Here is a 17,600-nt window from a genome sequence, read left to right on the forward strand (position 1 = left end):
ATAGTCTTCAAACCATCACCTTTTTATTTTTGTCCTCTTTCTCCACACCAATATTCATATCCTTAAAATGCTCATAACATATATTATTATAATAAAAACTATCGATAATACGTGTGAAAATTGCCAAAAATAGCAAAATTCCAATCAAAAATTAGGTTGGAGAAAATGTAACCCTCAAAGTTCAAAATCGGTATACGTTAAAAAAATGCATTTTCTCGGCTTCCCATGAAGCAATTTCTTTCATTATTTTTTTGTTCCCAAGTAACTCGAGTAGAGCCATCGAACTAACGCATTATTAAATGTCACATACTTGCTTTTGTTTTGTTATAATAAATTAATTTATTTATTATAGCACAAAATTTTAATTTGTTTAAATAAAAATTGTTTAAATAATTATACAGCTTTCAAATGAGAATATTTATGTTTTTAACTTTAAAAGGTACACTAGTAGTAAGTTTATCTAAAAAAAAGCCTACAACTGGAAAAAATATGTAGTTTTCTGTTCTTATAAATAATTTAATATATTATAACAAAACAAAAGCAAGTTTGACATTTAATAATGCGATAGTTCGATGGCTCTACTCGAGTTGTTAGGGAACACAAAAAGAGTGAAGGAAATTGCTCCATGGGAAGCCGAGAAATAGTATATTGTACAACAAGAGAGAAAATAGACATATTTCTCACGAGCGCAGAAGTTTGTTGGCACGAGCCGAGGAACGAGGCGAGTGCGGCAAATCAAGCGAGAGAGAAATATGTCATTTTCTCTCGTGTTGTACGCTGTACTTTTTCTATGGATGCGTTTTTGCCAAGAGTTCAAACTTCAAAATTAAATAATTTAGGTGCTTTTAGGTATATTATATGCCTAAATTGAAATAAAATACATACATACATATAGGTATTAAATATTCTTAATATTTATATACTTTATTTATTTAAAATTATAATTCACAGTTGAACAGTCTTAAAAGGTAATTTTTGATAAGTTTTGACAAGTTTGAACACATTTTGTTTGACAAAAATAATTGTGTTTTTATTGTGCATATTACCATGGAAATGGCGATCATATGTATGTAAACCGGCGGTGAACCCGTGAGAAAAAATATTTCTCACTGCAATGGCCGACTTTTCTCACTGCATGAGAAATTGTTCATTTTGAATATATGCAAGTAGTGAGAGAAGTTGCACATTGTACAGCATCCATAAAAAATTCATTTTTTTAACGTATACCGATTTTGAACTTTGAGATTACATTTTCTCCAACCTAATTTTTGATTGGAATTTTGCTATTTTTGGCAATTTTCACACATATTATCGATAGTTTTTATTATAATAATATATGAGTATTTTAAAGATATGAAAATTGGTGTAGAGAAAGAGGATAAAAATAAAAACGTGATGGTTTGAAAATTATGATCCTATTGTTTATATCTTTACCGTAAATTCCGGTCAAATTTCACTGGTTGTATCTCAGGAACCACTTGCCGCAATTAAACGTTTTTTCTTTTAAAAGAAGCGTCCTGCCGCTGTTTTTCGAATACCGTTTTTACAATTTAATTTAGTTTAATATTTCCCGAGATATTCTATTTCTTTATAAGCCAAAAAATTATTTATAATTTAAAAAAAATATTCCTGAGGCCGCTGAAATAGTCCAATTTCAATCCTATAAAGTACATTAGATAGGTATAGTGTCTTTTTATGAAAAAATTATAGTTACTCCTATGCATCATAATTATTGTCGTTATTATAGCCACCGTAAATTTTTAATTAACAACTCAATTGTTGCTAAACAGTTTATTCAATTTTCATCGGCTTCTGGAATTATAATATATATGAAAATGGCTTTTACATTACCAGGCTGTTTAATTATTGATTAACAATTACTTGTCTAAAATTTTAGTTGAAAATTAAATTTTTTTTTGGAAAATCCCGCTTTTTCCGGAGAAAGTTTTCGTCGAAGTGAATCAGGAAAAATACATCTCTATGCAGAATTTAATTGCGGTGAATTTTTATTTGGGTGTTTTTGGTGTAAAGTTAAAATCTTTGAATTTATAGAGCAAAAATTGAAAAAAACACGGTTTTCGGGCGCCATTTTGTTTATAAAAAAAAAGTAGCACACTATCTGCGGAATTTGCATATCTATATTATTAATACATACAATAATAAGATTCGATTCCAGCAATGAAATTGCTGGTGTATAACTTTTCCTTGTATTTTGCTAATTAGCCCAGAGTAATGGTTGTATAAATGAATATTCTTATAATGTTAATAGATAATTAAGGATCTATTTTTAGGTGGATGTGAGAGGTGGCATTCAGATTTTTGCGGATAAAATGAGGTGATAACTTCGTTAATAATAATTGATTTATGCTCCTTCTAAAATATGCCCGGAACATTAATAAAAAAATTAAATATTTAAAAATTTCAAAAAATTTCGTTTTTATTCTAATTTTCTTGCTTATAACTTAAAAACTATTCATTTTAGAAAAAGTCCTATAAGAATAAAACAAAGATAATTAAGTTTTCTATCAGATGCGATTAGGTAAAAATGCCTTAATTTATCACCCTTGCTTTAAAATAGCAATAAATATAAAATAAGGGGGCAAAACAAGCCTGTCCTTATTCAATGATTTTCCATCACCTAGGTTACACTTGGAACCGTCCTAATTCGCTTCGAAAATGTTTGTAATGTGCTAAAACCGTACACCAAATTTCATTAAAATTGACTTACTAGATTTTGCACAATAATTTTGCAATCTAAACTTTTTTTAAAAATGTAAATTTTTTTAAAATCTTGCACAACAAAAACTAGAACATACAAAGATTTGTCAATATATGTTTTTCCATATAAAGAAGTACTGAATCTATCTAATGCACTTTACAGAATTGAAATCGGATTATTTAAGCAGCCTCAGCAATGTTTTAAAGTTATAAACAAATTTTTGGCTTATAAACAAATTAGTGCTGTGGCCAGGAGGGGGTGCTACGGGCTCCTTTATTTAGATGGACTTACCCAAGTGGTTTTATGTATTTTGCCCCGTAGAACACGAATTTTTTGGGTAACAGATAATCCGGCTCTCGATAAGATTGTTATAAACAAAGAACTTGAAGAATTACATAACTTCGATTTTTCGCAAAATAAAACATTTTCTTGTATTTCTTGGGTAATTCTAAGCAAAAAATGTTCTTACAAATTTTTTCGTAGGATGCATAGTTTTCGAGATAAACGCGGTGGAACTTTCAAAAAATCGAGAAATTGCAATTTTTGAACGCGAAAAACGTTTGATTAAAAAATAAAATAGCAATTCTGCTGACAGCATTTGAAAGTTTAAGTCAAATTGTACCTGTTTTAATTATTTGCATTGCTAAAAATTAATTTTTTTATTATTAAACAAAGCTATTTGTTTGTAAGCCAAAAAACTGTTTATAAATTTAAAACATTGCTGGGGCCCCGATAATCCGATTTTAATTCTGTAAAGTGTATTAGATAGGTAGAGGTATGTAAAAAAATTAGCCAACTTCTAAATGGTCTACTTTTTGTTCAGAAAGATTTTTAAAAAATTTAACTTTTTTAAAAACATAGATTGCAAATTTATTCTGCAAAATTTATTAGGTCGATTTTAATGAAATTTGGTACACGCTTTAAGTATGTTACAAGGAATTTCCTAAGCGACTTACTAAGGTTCTAAGTGCCACCAGAGTGGTTAAAAAATATTGAATAACAATAGACTTATTATGCCCCATTATTTTGTATTTATTGCTAGATTGCAGAAAAGGTAATACTTTAAGACATTTTTTACTAGTCGTATATTATACAAAATTCAATTATCTTTATTTTATTTCCGTACGACTTTGTTCCAAAACGAATCGCGTTAAAGTTATAAGCAAAGAAATCAGAAAAAAATTGATGTTTTTCGAAATTTTTAAATATTTTAATTTTTTTATTAATGTTCCGGGCATATTTGAGAAGGAGCATAAGTCAATTATTATTACTGAAGGTGTCACCTAACTTTATCTGCAGAAATCCGAATGCCACCTCTCACATCCAAAAATAGACGTTTTTTCGCAAATCCTTACTGGTCTATAAATTATATAAAAAATACAGTAGTTTTACTTCGCTTGAATCGTAATATTATCATAATAGGCCTAGATCCCGCATACCAAAAAGAAGCAAGCTGAACATTTGTTAATAGCTTAACGGTGTCTAGTCGGACAAACTTTGATGTACAGGAGCACTGGAACAGGGGAAATTTTAATTGTGAAACAGTTTAAAAATTTGGAACGTCAGATTACGAAAATGTCCCATGTATTTTGTCGGACAGAACATCCAATTGATTTTTTACCTTTTCAGTAAACTCTCATGCAAAAATCAGACTGTTGTTACTAACCAACAGGATTCCTGTCATTTGAAATGTTCTTCGTGTTCCACTAATAATCGATGATTTTTTTAAATGAGAATAGGGGTCGTGTGCTAGCTCATTTGAAAGTTTCTTCAATTCTCTATTCAGTAATATAAACATTTACATTTACATCATTTATACAGGGTGTTCAATAATTTAATTTTTTATCAATTTGCCAAATGATTTAATTTTATAAAAATTTTTTGGACACCCTGTATAAACAATTATGTACATGCTTATACTACTGAATAGAGAATTGAAGAACCTTTCAAATGAGCCAGCACACGACCCGTATTCTCATTTAAAAAAATCATCGATTACGTCATCATGCCCAGATGGATGACGTCAATAGTATACCATATATGTCACAATATCATAACTTAAAAATAAAAATCGACCTGTTTCGGAATTTTTCCTTAAAGTCGCCGGTTTACGAAATAACGAATTTATTCCTTTCATTTGCAACATACTGCATACACATGCAACGGTGGAAAATAGTGTCGCGCACGCTTGATTAGCAATTAAAAAACAAAGGAGTTTTGAATATTGTATTGCAAAAAACTCTTCGGGATTTCATCAACCGATGTTTAAAGAATATCTATCTACCTTAGCAACATTCAAATTTTCAGTTTTTCACATAGTTTTTGAGGGTTAAAAATGGATGATTTCGCAATTTTTCAATTTTTAATCGCTTATATGTCAAAAACTGTCAACTTTAGTGAAAAGTCACTAAAGACCTTTTCTGTTTGGAATGATCCAAAAAACCTAAAAAAAATTGTTCCATGCAAATAAAATAATTTTAGGAAAAAAACAAAAGAAAAGCATTTAAAAAATTTTTGACCAACTTTTGGTCCTGGCAACATGCAAATTTGTTAAAAGGGGTCCTTTTTGAGTAAGATTGTGCAAAAAATCTGAATTAGAATATTTTTCCTAGCGGATGCGCAGTGGCTTTCTGGACTATTAAACGATGTTTCATTAAAAAAAAAATCTTAAAAATTTAATTCAAATGATACGACGCGACGTCTCAAAAATGTAATTTTTGATATATAAAACTTTGTAGTTTTACAGAATTACATATACAGGGTGATCAACTTCTGTGACAAAGTCCAATATATCTGTTATTATAAAATATATGAAAACAGTTGTTAATAAAAGTTATATACACCGTTAATGTTCACATTTTAAAATTAGCGAGAAATATACAGGGTACTTCATAACACGGTGCCAAACCAAAGTTATGTTTTTTTAAATGGAACACCCTGTATTTTATTTAAAATCTGATTTCTCTACATTTTTCTGAATAAGAAGATATAACACTTGTCTAGGGTTATACTGAGAACTTCAAAGTTATGAGCACTTTTATCAAAAAATCATACTGATTTGATCGCCCTGTATGATTGTAACAGTATATTATAAAATTATTTTTGTACTGGTGTTGACTGTCAATATTAAAGTAGTTTTGCAACAACGCACAATTTTTTTATCACTACACAAATTGTATACAGGGTAAGTCAAAATTCAAATAAGAGATTTTCTTCATATTTTTAAATGGAACACCCTGTATTTTATATTACCATCGAAAAGTTCTTTCATTATACTTGCATATCTCATTAATATTCTCTATAACTAAAGTTATTAGTTTTCGAGATATTTTAGTTTTATTGTTGATAGCTCATAGATACGTTTATTACAGTAAATTAATTACCCTTAATATTAGAAACCTCCAATGAGTTTGGTAATGATAATTAAATTTAGACTGCATTTCATTTTTTCACCAAGTTTATGGCAAACTCTATACAATAACGTCAATTTTATATTTACTAACAAAATAATATTAATTTTCCGCGAAGAAATGGGAACTATAAATTGCTGCAAGTTCTTGTTTAAGGTGGCTTTGAAATAATTGACACAAGAACTGTCAGATGTAAGATTTTAATTATCTGTACGTTTTTTTTTGGTTATTGATTATAATTCTTTGCCATATTGTTATAATTGTTAGCTAACAATAAATTTTAGTAGGGAAGAAATGACAGACATGATATGGATTTTAGGAGAGGGTTTCAAAATCTCATTAGTTGCCACAAGAATTTATAAAGAACGGTGTCCATAACGTCAACAACCAGCGTCAACAAAAGAGCATTTGACAACTTATTAGACAGGTTTAGTCGTACTGATTCTGTATGTGAAGCAAAGAAAAAAACATAAATCATTATTACGGATGAAAATGAATTAAATATTTTACTGCCTGTTACAGAAAATCCTCATACAAGTATTCAACATCTTACAAGAGAGCTTGTAGTATGGATCTATCCAAAACATACTCAAGAAAAACAATATGCACCCATATCATATACAATTACATCAGGAACTTGTTGGGGATGATTTCGAACGAAGAGTACAATTTTGTCAATGGTCACAACAACAAATAGTTATACAGAGAGATTTTTTTGAGTTTGTTCTTTTTTTTGGAGACGAGGCAACATTCCACAAAAATGGTAGTGTAAACAGACACAATTTTCATTATTATTCCACAACCAATCCGTACTGTGCTCAGACACATAGTCAAACGAGATGGTCCTTAAATGTTTCGGGTGGAATCATAGGCAATTACGTTACAGGTCCTTTTTCTTTGAGGAATCGGTACATGGTGAGATTTATTTAAAATTTCTAGTGAACCATTTACCTATTCTACTTGAAAATGTACCATTAAACATCCGCCAACATTGTGGTACCTTCACGACGGAGGCCCTGCTCACCACAACGCACTTGTCAACGGTGAACTCGATGAACTATTTCCTGAAAGATGGATAGGAAGAGATGGGCCAGTTCACTGGCCACCCAGATCACCAGAATTAAACGAAGTTGACTTCTTTGTTTGGGGTTATATTAAAGACGTAGTGTATAGAACACCTCCAACAATAGTTGACAATATGAAAATAAGGATTCAAAACGTCTTTCAAACTGTCACACAACAAATGCTTACAAACATCAGTAGGTCTTTCGAAACTCGTCTCCAGGCTTGTGTAGACGTTATGGGAGGTCATTTTGAAAACCTTTTATGACATAAGAAGTACGTTGAACATTTTTTTTTATTTAATTTAGTTTTTTTAATAAATTTTAATAAATCAAATTATTGTTATTAATAACTAAGTAATACATGTTGTTATCAACAATAAAATTAAAATATCTCGAAAACTAATAACTTTAGGTATAGGAAATATTTAAAAGATATGTAAGTATAGTGATAGAACTTTTCGATAATAATATAAAATACAGGGTGTTCCATTTAAAATTATGAAGAAAATCTTGTATGTACATTTTGACTTACCCTGTATACAATTTGTGTAGTTATAAAAAAATTGTATATTGTTGCAAAACTACTTTGATATTGACAGTCAAAAGCATTAAAAAAATAAGTTTATATTACACCGTTAGAAACATACAGGGTGATCAAATCAGTATGATTTTTTAATAAAAGTGCTCGTAACTTTGAAACACTCAGTATAACCCTAGACAAGTGTTATATCTCTAGAATTAGAAAAATGTAGAGAAACCAGATTTAGAATAAAATACAGGGTGTTCCATTTAAAAAATCATAACTTTGGTTTGGCACCGTGTTATGGAGGACCTTGTATATTTCTCACTAATTTTAAAATGTGTACATTAAAGGTGTCTATAACTCTTATTAACATCTTTTTTCATATACTGTATAATAACAGATATATTGGACTTTGTCACAGAAGTTGATCACCCTGTATATACACCGTTCTTAGGCGTTAGCGTCCTTCGGTAGGGATCTATGGAGGAGTATCACAAAGCCGCAAGCCCTTATCCCTTGCCGTACCGCTCTTCCATATGCGATCAGACGCCAGTTTATTCCAGACCAAGTCGTAGACTCTATTGAGTTTTATACTACGGCGTTGGCCTTTTATTGATTTCATTACCTAGCTGAGGCTCGAACCAGCGATCGAAAACCGCAAATCCACCAAACTTGTCGATAGACTGCGCCTCAGCTAACTGGATCGTCTAGACCGACCATTTTATGACGGTATTACTCAAGTTTGAACAGATTTATTACCATTTTATAGGTGTTTTTTTTCAAGTTTAGTATGTCCACTCTTTAAAATCCTGTTAATTATTTTAGTTTAGAAATGAAATAAACAATTTTTTTTTCAGAAAATTAAGAAAGATAAAAAAATGTAATACAAAAACCGAAAATTACCAGCTAAAAAAATGGTTATAAAAGTGGTCAACACTTTTTTCTGTTAAAGTTATCTAAAATACATTTAACCCCTTCCGCTCCAGGCCACTTTTTGAGATAGGGAGCTGTATACCAGCAAAAGTTTTTTAATGAAAATACATTTTACGATAGTTATGATGTATAATAGAAGGGATATTCACCTATGGGGCCAAAAAAATGTTTGAAGCAATTTGAATTTATATGACAATTTATAGTGTTTTCCAGAATATCCACATAAGGATATTTGGGTGTAATAGTATATCCACCCTCAGATATCGATTGTACTACCAAAATATTCACATCTGGATACCATTAAAATGTATCTATGTCTATTATTTAATTTATAAAGTCACGCTAAATAAAAATAAAACATATATAAAAAGACAGTGAACAATGAACAAACGTCGACCTTGAGCTGTTTACATTATTCTGGGAATTGTGTAAAAAAATGGCTAACCATGATATCGCCGTATGGATATCCATGTCCTACCGTGATCCAAATTAATCTACAGAGCACTACACCACTTTTACAGAGTGCATTAATATCCCTATATGAATATCCGTATGTGGATATCGTGGTAAAGTTCGCCATACCTAAAAATATCCATACGTGGATACGATGGAGCGGAACAGGTTAATAATAAACTTTAACAATAATAAATGTTCAACAAAATTTTTTTCTGAGCTCTTATACATAGAGTATGTCTGCGTAACTTGAAACCTATTGATAACTTTTTTATTATCAGTTTTACGAGAAAAAGGTTGTTCTTTATAAAATACTCTGCATCGGATATGATCTACGACGCCACTTTTATATATACCAAATTGTATTAATTTTATATAAGGTATGTCAAAAAATATGAATTTCACTCACACACTCTTCACATTGAAGAGTAAAGTACCTTTATATTTCACAATATCGAAAATTGTTACTAAGAAAATTTGTTTGGAATTAAAAACTATCTTTCAATGTTCAATTACATCTGTCTAATTGAAATATTGTGAATTATAAATAGTCCAGAGAAATAAGATTTTTCTCGTGACACATCCCCCTCCAGGCCGAAACCAAATTTTTTGAGTAGTATGGACATCTATATTATTAACCTATATATTTCCTGCAGCCGATTTTGATGATATACACAGTTATAAACAAATGAAAGTCAAAAAACGCTAAATTTTCGCTTTTTTCGTCTATTACCAAAAAGTTAAGCACTTTAAACAAATTTGAGAGTAAGAAACTCATAAATCGTATAAAAAACTTCAATATGGCGTTCGCTGAATATGTCCATCCTTATTGGTTGCTTAGAAAATTGCAAAATAAATCATAAATTTTGAGTTTTTATAAATATTCATAATTTATGTAAAAATTAACTTAGAACCTTCTTATTACACGGAATGCTGATACTTCTTGCACTTAAATTATATTTTAAATTTCAAAGCAATTGGTCAAATAGTTTAAAAGTTATTTAATTTGTTTATCCCAAATTCATTTTTTTTGCAACACTATAAGTCAGAAAATTATGAGGCTACAATAATACTTCGGACAGTTTATGAAAGAAGAACATTTATACTATTACCTTAATTAAAAATAAATCACAAACAATAATTTTAAACAGTTGAAAATTATTTTGCAAAAACATGTCGATTTTTTGCTTACTTATAAACAATTAGAATAACTTTTTAACCGTTACCCGTAGAAAATTTATTTTTTCATCTTTAGAACGACTGAATTTTTATACACATTTAGAAAGAAAAACAACTGTCCTAGGACAATTAGGGACAAAGTTAGCCCCCCCATTTTTTTAATTTACATGTTTTTGCAAAATTATTTTGCTATATTTATAATTATTTTTTGTAATTTTTTTAAATTAAATTAATACTGTAAATTTTGTTCTTTCATAAACTATCCAAAGTATTAGCATAGCTTCATCATTTTCTGACTTACAGTGTTGCAAAAAAAATTAACTTGGGATAAACAAATTAAATAACTTTTAAACGATTTGACCAATTGCTTTGAAATTTAGGATACGAATTAAGCATCATAAGTCTCAGCATTCTGTTTAATAAGAAGGTTCTAAGTTAATTTTTACATAAGTTATGAATATTTATAAAAACTCAAAATTTATGATTTATTTTGCAATTTTCTAAGCAACCAATAAGGATAGACATATTAAGCGAACGTCATGTTGAAGTTTTTTATACGGTTTATGAATTTCTTACTCTCAAATTTGTTTAAAATGCCTATTTTTTAGTAATAGACGAAAAAAGCGAAAATTTACCGTTTTTTGATCTTCATTTGTTTATAACTATGTATATCATCAAAATCGGCTGCAGGAAATATATAGGTTATTATTATAGATGTCCATACTACTCAAAAAATTTGGTTTCGGCCTGGAGGGGTTGTGTCACCAACAGGATATTTTTTTCCCTTATTTCACTGAACTAAAAGGCACTTAGCTGTTTATTAACGAAATCATATTTTTATATACCTACCTCGTATAAAATTGAAAAAGTTTAATATCTGATGTTTGGATCGAAGTTCTTGGACCAGGTAGAGCATTTTATGAAGGGTAATTTTTGTTCGTAAAATTGATAATAAAATAGTTATCATAATATTATAACAAAATGATGACGGGTATCCTTGAGTAAGATTTTTTTTTTCAACTAGAAGGACGTAATTGTATATTATAACATAATTTTTAATTCCAAACAACTTTTCAGAATAACAATTTTGATATTCTGGAATATAAAGGTACTTTACTCTTTAACGAAATTGATATTTTTGACATACCTCGCATAAAATTGATAAAATTTGATATCTGATGGTTGATAATAAAAAAGAAAAAGATTCGTAAAATTGATAATAAAAAAGTTTCCCATATGGTTCCTAGCTACGCCGACATACTGTATAACAGCTTCTGTAAAGAATTTTCAAATTGTAATGCCATATTCGGATTCAGCATAATCAAAAACAAAATAGAAACATATTTGATCCAAGTACAATGATGAATTCAACGATATTTTTAATATCATTTATACAAAACAATTGCTATTGTTTAAACATTTAATAAACAATTAGCGGCAAAATCTGTGAGTAGAACTTTGTATATAAACTAACAAAAAAAGTTTGAGAAAAATATAAGCTTGTTTGAATTTTTCCGAAAAAATGCAGATTTTCGTTCTATATTGACTTCCCTACAAGGAACTTTTTCTATAATATGAAATAAATCTCATGGAACTGTTGTAACAATATGTAAGTATTAAGAATAATAAAATCTTCTCATTTTATCGTAAGCCAGCCCTGATTTAACCTGATTTCTGTTTTTTCCCAGTTGGAAATAAGCAATTAAATATTTTAGTGGCCTGTAACAGATAAAAAGGCACTTCTCAGTCTCCTTAACAAAATTTTTATAGTGGAAAATGCGCAACCGAACATGGTCTATATTATCCCTTTCGGTACTAAATGAGAACTATTTTAAAATGGATTTCTTGTTTCAAGCCTCAATCGTTAATGTCCTCGTTAAATTAATTGGGCATAATGGCTCTAATTAGTTGGGATTCTAATAGGCAAGACTACGAATTATTCAAATGACTTTGATGAACCAAGAATGCACCGGGAAAATAATAAGATCCAAGGATTTTTTAGATAGCGCAGTAAACGTTTGGTTCTGGAGTTATTTTCTTGTGACATTTTACATTTTAATTATTACTTAGATATAGTTTGGAAATCGTTTTCAGAATACTTTTTTTAAGATTATAATTTAAACATTCGAACCGTTAACACGTATCGAGTACGAGCTAGGTAGTTATCAAAAAGCAATTAGCAGATAATAATTCAAAAACTTCACTTCTATATAAATAAACTTTTATTTATATTTACTTAATGAACGATATATTATATCGTTCATTAAGTAAATATAAATAAAAGTTTATTTAATAAAAATGTATACCATTTTTATTCAGTTGCAATGCGAAGGAAAAACAATCTTACTTTTCAATTAGAATACGGAGTGCAGTCCAGTCCCTTGAATCGCGATTTTCGGCTCTTATTGGAGCCTTCATCGGAAGGAACGTAGGCACTGTTCTCCATATTTTAACTGATTCGTATCGAGAGGTTTTCCCACCCATTGCAACTGAAGTGATGATAGTAGGTGGCTAGCGCCATCTGGCATTGAAAGACGAAGTAGTTTTCAATCCTAATAGTAAATTATTAAAACCCTCCGTTACTCGCACACGGTGTGGGAGACCGGGCCTGTAAATAAATTCCTGTAACTCTGCTTGTAGTGGGGATTTTGAATGGCTACTTCGTATACGTCGTCAGTGGTCAATCAACTGTAGGTAAAGTCAGTTCGCAGTGTAAAATATAGTACTGTCCTTTTGTTATTACGCAACACGGTCCCGTACACCGTGTGCGAGTATTTGTGCACCAATTTTTGTGTTTGGATCACACATCGATATTTTTAATTAGTAAGGTAATTTAAGATCTTTTCCTTATTTTCAATGTTTATAGATTAGTTTATTTATATTTATATATATATATATAAATATAAATATATAACTTACCCAGAACCATCAGAATGAGGTTTAGGGAGATATGTGGTTTACCAACAGAACAAGTACCAGTCGTAACACCAGGAACTTCAGATCGCTGTGCTGTTTGTGATTGGAAGAAAAATAGAAAAACAAAGTTTTACTGCCAAATATGCTCAAAATATCTGTGTTTGGAACACCATTGTTCCAATGAATGTGACATCATTGTGTATTTCATGTTTTAAAAACGTTAACTAATTTTTATAACTTTTTTTGTTACTACAATTACTCTTTATTTTTAATTTTTTTGTGTATTGAATTAAGATCTAAAGTTCTTAGTAAACAAATTTATCCATATTCAATTTTTTTTTCACTTCCAAAGTTTTTGTATATACATATAAATGGATAACAATGAAAATTATTAAATTTTTGATTAAAGTAATATAATGTGAACACAAACGCTTATCTACAAAATTATATGATCATATATTCATTAAATAATTTAATCGTACACAAATTTGCAAAAAAAAATAATTTTAAAACACTGCTGACCCATATTTTTGGACCCGGTCTCCTGCACCGTGCGCGAGTATCCGATCACAAAAAGTTGGCGCGAGTAACGAAAGGTTAATATTGAAAATATTAAAAATATTACTAAAAGATTTTTAAATATAAACATATATATAAAAAGTTTTATATAAAAAGTTTATTTATATAGAAGTGAAGTTTTTGTGAAAGTGGTACATAATTTACAAGTAAAACCGCAGTAAGGGATATACCACGGTGCTGGTATACGAGATTCAAGTTTTTACAAAAACTAGGATTTAAAACAATTGGGGATAATCCATGTTTGTTAGTACGAGAGAGAAACAACAAAATAATAACAATTATTGCTTTGTACATTGATTACTGTTTATAGACCTGGATCCCGCGTAAGAAAAAAAAGTTGATTAATAGCAAGCTGAAAACTTGTTAATAGCTTAAGGGTGTCTAGTCGGACAAACTTTGCATGCACGGGAACACTGGAACAGGGGAAGTTCGGGAAGAATGTGTCGTCCTGACAAGTTTATGATTGTTAAAAATAGCAAGTTGTTTTTAGGTTTATTCAATAGCCAACATTATGAAAAAATGTTTGTCCGACAAAAATGATGGGTATTTTAACGAGTCCGACACGTAGAACATGTTACATCACAGGAAAAATGTTGGTGATAAATAGCAGTCTGATTTTTGCATGAGAGTTTAATGAATGGTTAATAAATCAATTAAAAGTTCTGTCCGACAAAATTAATGGGAAGTTTTCGTAGTCCGACATTCTAAACATGTAAGATATTAACAAAAATGCTGGTGATAAATAGCTTTCCGACAAAAACGGAATTTAATTAAGTAAATTATTCCTTACAAAGAATGACTGTTGTCGGAAAAAAATAAGGGGTAGATTTCATAGTCGGACAATTTAAAAAAATTATTTTTGAAATTTCAATATCGGGTGATTACTCTATGTCAAAAATACCTACAATCAATTACAATCGATATCTTTCGATTTATCTCAACATAATTTAGGTACCTCACTGTAATATATTCTAAATAGTAGATTAGGCAAAGTACTTATGGGGCGCTCTGTGCATCGAGGTGTAACGCCAATACTATGGATTGAGTGGTCTAGCCATTTTTGTCTGTCACATGCGCGGTATCGCTTAGTTAAAAGAGATAGATAGACATCCGATCGACTTTTTGCTCTGTATTCCCTGTCTACCCTTATGTCTATGAATACATTGCCATTTAAAAACTGTCACTTTTGACAATAATCTATATTAAATTGCAATCGTAACTTCAAATTTAAACAATTCAACATTTAAACTTATCGATTTATTTTGGCAACAAATTAGTTCTAAGCATTGGGCCATATATTACATTATATATTTCACTTTCAGAAATTTGAGAAAAATAAGATATACAATTTTAATAAATAATTTATTTAGGTACCCTTGTTCAATCAAGGCACGAAAAGTTTTCACAATTATCTGACAACTGATCCTCATTGAATTGACCAAGTATTTTACGAACTTTGTAAAATGTTCGACAATTACTCAAAATTGTTCCGTCAAATTGTTTGGTGGCTTAAAATTTAAAAACACTTAAAAATAGACACAAAATCACTCCATAGTTAATATAAATTTTAATTTCCAACACACGAGACAAAAAGAACGTCAGAGACCATATACTTTTAAATACTACTTTGTGTAGTATAGAGCATAAAGTGTCACACAGACAAATGCAGCCTTCCATTATATTATATTATTCCCATACCTCTAAGCATGTGTCATTTGTACGTCTATGCTTATAAGCACCGAATTTTTACACTCTTCACATTTTCCGACGTCGTTTACAGGGTTAAGATTTGATTATGGAAAAAAATGAATACAACGTTTTTTGTAGTAAATTTTCCATACTTTGTGATGCGCCTAATTATAAAACTTTAAGATATTGCTTTCACATGTTCAATGACACTTTTCTTTATCATTTTGAGAATATCTAGAACAAATTCCACCCAAAAAATAATTTTTTTGCAATATATACATGCATTGATACCTACCTCACTCTTTTTGGAGCGTGCATGTATGTACATACAAATGCAAGTATGTGAATATAGATAATAATATAAAACTCAAATAGCTTTATCAATATGCGGCTAAGTCATTCTAAAAACGATTTTTTATTAATTTCCTTCGATTTTCCCCAACTTTTTGTCCGACATATAACTTTTTGCGTTACAAAATATAATTTGTACATAAAACAATCAAAATTAGCTTGTTATTTATCACCAGCATTTTTGTCCATATCTAACATGTTTATAACGTCAAACTACGAAAACTTCCCATTAATTTTGTCGGACAGAACTTCCAACTGATTTTTTAACCTTTCATTAAACTTTTATGCAAAAATCAGACTGCTATTTATCACCAACATAATTCCTGTGATGTGACATGTTTTACGTGTCGGACTCGTTAAAATGCCCAACATTTTTGTCGGACAAACATTTTTTTATATATTATATAACGTTGACTATTGAATAACCTTAAAAACAACTTGCTATTTTTCACAATCATAAAAACTTGTCAGGACGACACGTTTATCATGCTCCACAATTAAAACTTCCCCTGCTTGCTATTAGTCAACTTTTTTTTCTTACGCGGGATCCAGGTCTATTAGTGATAGCTTTATTTAATCTAAAGTTAGAAAATTTAATTGAAGAATTGAAAAAAGAATTTGAAATAATCTCAAAACCAGCGACTTACTTTTTGAGCTTATAAATTGAAAGATCTTATATTATTAGAAAATAAAGTTGGCTAAAGTACATACCAGAAAAATCCTGGATCATTTTAATTTCTCAAAATGTAAACCAGTCGTAACACCGATGCAGAAGACTTCCAATAGTGATGTTAAATCAGGGAAAGATACCAAACACGTTTCCTCATAGAAAAGCAGTGGGTACCCTTATGTATTTAATGGTTTGCACCAGAACCGATCTTGCATTCACTGTTGGATTTCTCTCAAGAACTTTAAATTCTTTAGACTAAGATGTAATAAGACTAAGAAGAGTCTTGAGATAGCTTGCAGGTACAATTATTGACCTAGGTGTCACTTATCAACCACTTATCATCAACTTAGTTAAGATGTTACAGCGATAGTGATTTTGGTGGTTGTATTGCTACAAGAAGATCAACCACTGGAGTTGTAATAATATGTACTTGGAGAATAGTTTGCTGGACGAATCATACGAAAAATAATAGTTATCATATCTACTACAGAATCAGCAGTCTTTGCTGCAAATGAGAGCTACAAAAGGAATGTTCTGGATCACAAGACTTTTAAAATCTGTAATTAAATTTAAGCAAGTGCCAGATTTGGAAATTGATGATACAGTACCAATTAAGTTAGGAGAAAATTTTCAATGTCGTCATAGAACGAAACACATTGAAATTAAACATTTTTTCATGGGTGAAAAAGTTGCAGATGTGATGATCAAACCCCTAACGAAAATACGATTCCAGATCCTTTTTTTTATTTACATTAACGTGCTCGGCAACTATGGCCACTCGCACGGGACGATTACAAACAAGATTAGAAGGGGTATAATTAAAGAGCATTAACAAGTTATGTCATAAAAAGAAATTTAAAGTTTATGATACAATGATATTTTTTTTTAAACTGAAGAACTCTAACTAAATGGTTGGTATCACTTAGAATGTCACATAGCTGCGGTTTGAGTTTGAGCTGTTGTTTTACTACACTGAACTGATGACACTGAACTGATAATGTGGTTCACGGTAAGTTGGCACTGGCATGTTAAACAGATAGGCCGGATATCTGATGACATCAGGAAGCCGTGAGTAAGTTTGGTGTGGCCTAAGCGGATTCTTCTTATAATTCTA

This window comes from Diabrotica virgifera, chromosome 9 (assembly GCF_917563875.1).
Source record: "Diabrotica virgifera virgifera chromosome 9, PGI_DIABVI_V3a".
NCBI lineage: Eukaryota > Metazoa > Arthropoda > Insecta > Coleoptera > Chrysomelidae > Diabrotica > Diabrotica virgifera.